The sequence below is a fragment of the Pseudonaja textilis genome, chromosome 2, assembly GCF_049901715.1.
Source record: "Pseudonaja textilis isolate UNSWEBS1 chromosome 2, rPseTex1.2, whole genome shotgun sequence".
Lineage (NCBI taxonomy): Eukaryota > Metazoa > Chordata > Lepidosauria > Squamata > Elapidae > Pseudonaja > Pseudonaja textilis.
Window position 1 is genome coordinate 83,854,269 of NC_141991.1, and position 3,396 is coordinate 83,857,664.

Genomic DNA, 3,396 nt, shown 5'->3' on the forward strand with positions numbered 1-3,396 from the left:
TACAACATTTCTGACAAATGGCAGTCCAATCTCTTCTTGAAGGTCTCAAGTAATGGCGCTCCAACAACTTCCGAGGGCAAGCTGTTCCATTGGTTGATTGTTCTCACTGTCAGAAAGTTTCTCCTTGTTTCCAGGTTAAATCTCTCCTTGTTCAGTTTCCATCCATTATTCCTTGTCTGGCCTACAGGCACTTTAGAAAATAGCTTGACCCCTTCCTCCCTGTGGCAACCCCTCAAATATTGGAAGACTGCTATCATGTCTCCCCTGGTCCTTCTCTTCACTAGACTAGCCAAGCCCAGTTCCTGTAACCGTTCTTTGTATGTTTTAGTCTCCAGTCCCCTAATCATCCTGGTTGCTCTTTTCTGCACTTTTTCTAGAGTCTCAACATCTTTTCTATAATGTGGTGACCAAAACTGGATGCATGAACCATTGTTTTACTCCTTATTCATAGCTGTAAAAAAATTGCCTACATTTTTCCACTCCCAGAGGAAGGGGAAGCTGAAGTAGTTGTATCACTGTAAATCTCTGAAAATATCCCAATAAAAAGACAGCAACATAATTTTTATCTAATATCGAAGACCAGTATAGGGCTCTGAATTTCAGATTTTGCCATTATTAGATCACTGTTACCTGTCCCAATAAAGTGTTTATGTGTTACCTATCATGTATTGTCTCAAACCAGTATTTGTCACAATTTGACATAGCCAGATTGGAATTGCAACAATATTTATTAGTGGTTGATTTACAAGTAGACATTTTCAGTTTACACAGCACAGGATCCTTAAGGCAGCATATTTTTGTGTGTGTGTGTAACTTGATAGTTACTATTGAAGTGCAAACTGAAATATTTAAAGCTTTTGTCTGTTGAAGACATGTAGAATTCCTGTGCTGTCCAGCCAGTGTACGGAAACTGGATAGTTAGTTAGCAATTGTAAGCTGTCCCCTTAAGGGAATGCATCATGGTAAATGTAGTTAAGGTATCCTGGGAAATGTAGTCCATGTCATGTGACCTCATCTGTAATCCTGATTGGTCACTAAGTTGACCCTCGATGGGTTGAGGGAGGTTTCTTCACTCTTGCCTGAACTCACGGACTCGTGGTAGCTGCTCTACCTCTACCACTACGAGATGGGAGGAAAGGGATAAGGAGATAACCATCTTTTTACCTACAAGACAGATATGCAAAGGATTGGACATTAAGAAGAACTTCATCACAAATGTGAGTTATGAGGATACCTGATGAACCAATAATAAAGACTTTGTATGAATGTTTTGTTGAGTTTATCTACCTGCATCTGTACAGAAGACAAAATCTACCACTGTACAGTATACAGAACAAGTCCTATTTCAGTAACAAGCATGTAAAATGTTCAAGACTGAATAAATATACGCCAATTGCCAAGTGCCTGAACACTGACCATGGGGATGCTCCAATGGCTGTAAGTGTGAAAAACAGTCATAAGTTACTTTTTTCAGTGTTATTGTAACTTTGAATGGTCACTAATGATTATAAATCAAGGACTACCTGTGTCACTGCCACTTCGCTTCTTTGCTTAATTCTTGGTTATCTGCCATAACCAGTTTGGACTTTGAGATCTTTAAGTGCTGATCTGATGGGCTGAATTTAAGTCCTTCGATGGAAAGTTGAATCATCAAGCGTTATCTCATCAATATCACAGACCAATTTCATCTCAGACAGGGACAGTCTGCTCTCCTATTGCCATACGAAATGTTGGAGGGAGGGGCAGGGCTAGTTGCAATTCCTCTAGTCTGAGAGCTCTGGGCCAGCTGATGTGACTGGCAGCTTTGCAGGCTGATATCTCCATCAGAAAGAGGGCCTCTGGTTATTTTTGCTGACTTCTAAAAGAGAAAGGTGAAGCACAAAAGTCCATGGGCCCACCTTAATTGGTTGGGTGAAAGGAAAAATAGACAACTCCCTTTAGCCAACAGATTAACTTTAGGAAATAAAGAGAAAATGATAAAAGACATAAAATCCGGAAAAATTATACATTGCAGTCAGTTCAGGCAGTTATGGGTTTTAATGGCCACATCTCTCCTTCAGTCTATCAGTGGGATAGCCTTGACTCATTTGGGTTCCAAGGTCCAAGCTTTCCTTGATTTGCAGTAATCTGCAGAATTACCTCACTTCTGACTAGTCCTGTTCACAATGTGCGAAAATCTTATGTTCATCTGCAGAGGATGTCCCCAGTAAATGGAATATATGTTCTGGGACAGTCCTCCTTTCCTGCAGTCCTAATGGACACGGATGGAATTTGTCCCTCACAGCCTCACTCCCAATAGGCTGGAGTTGAGGATGTCTATTATGCGGTGAAGAAAATATGGATTTGAACAGCAAAAATGCTGGCTGGACCGGAGGATCTGCTGCCCCGCACTTCTCTCTATGAAAGACTGCAAACCCTCCAGATGTTTATACAGTGTATACCTCATCGGACACTGTTACCCTTCAACCCTCGTTTAATATATCGAGGAGAAGAACAGAAACTAAAATCCCGAGGACTAGAATAGAACTGTATTATATTTGCCTTTCTCCCCCTCCCTCGATCCTGACAAGAGCGTCAGGGCCGTGGGCAGCGAAGGACTGGCTGAAATGAGAGGTGGCGGGGAGCCAAAGGGGAAGAGTTTTTTTTAATCACTTGGGGGTCATATTGCAGCCCCGCGAGTTCGATAGGTATTAAGAGGGTGCAGACGTCGGTTTTCAACAAACTCGGGGGCCGAAAGAGAAGCTTCCCACAGTCCGGCGACAAACTCCTTGGGCTCTAGAGCGCAGCCGCACCAGAAAGCGCGCGCGGCTGCAGCTCCCACTTCGGGCCCGGGTCTTTGATTTCCACCCCCACCCTCGCCGCCACCATCTGAGCCTAGAGCGGCGAGCCTTTTTTCTCAAGTCCGCCGGGCCAAAAACCAAGAAGGAAGGCTCGTCGGGAGGGCGGGGGTGGAGGGTCCTTTTTGGTGAATTACGCCAAGCGCGGGGCTGACGGGAAGAGGGCGCGGAAGGTTTGGAATCGGAAGCGGGAGTTAATTGAGTCCAGCCGGCTTAATTCCTTCGGAACGAAACTTTTCCGTCAGGGACATTAGTGTGTGTGTGTGAGGGGGGGCGGTAGTTCCCCCCTCCGGGAGTTTGGCAAAGACTCCGCTTTCTGGGCTGAGGCGGAGAAAGCGGGCTCCGGTTCTCCCGCCTAGGTTACACCTTTGGGGCTCCCTTCGCCTTCCCTCGTGCCAGCCCGAGCACGCCTGCGCACAGGGGGTGCCGGTCCCATCACGAGCAGGCGGCTTGTGTAAGATGAGTGAAGAAGCCGGGATGGAAGCGAGCGGGCGGGAGAGAGAGAGAGAGGCGCGGGGAAGGGGGGGTGGGGAGAAGAGGGAAGCTGTGTCATTGAAAA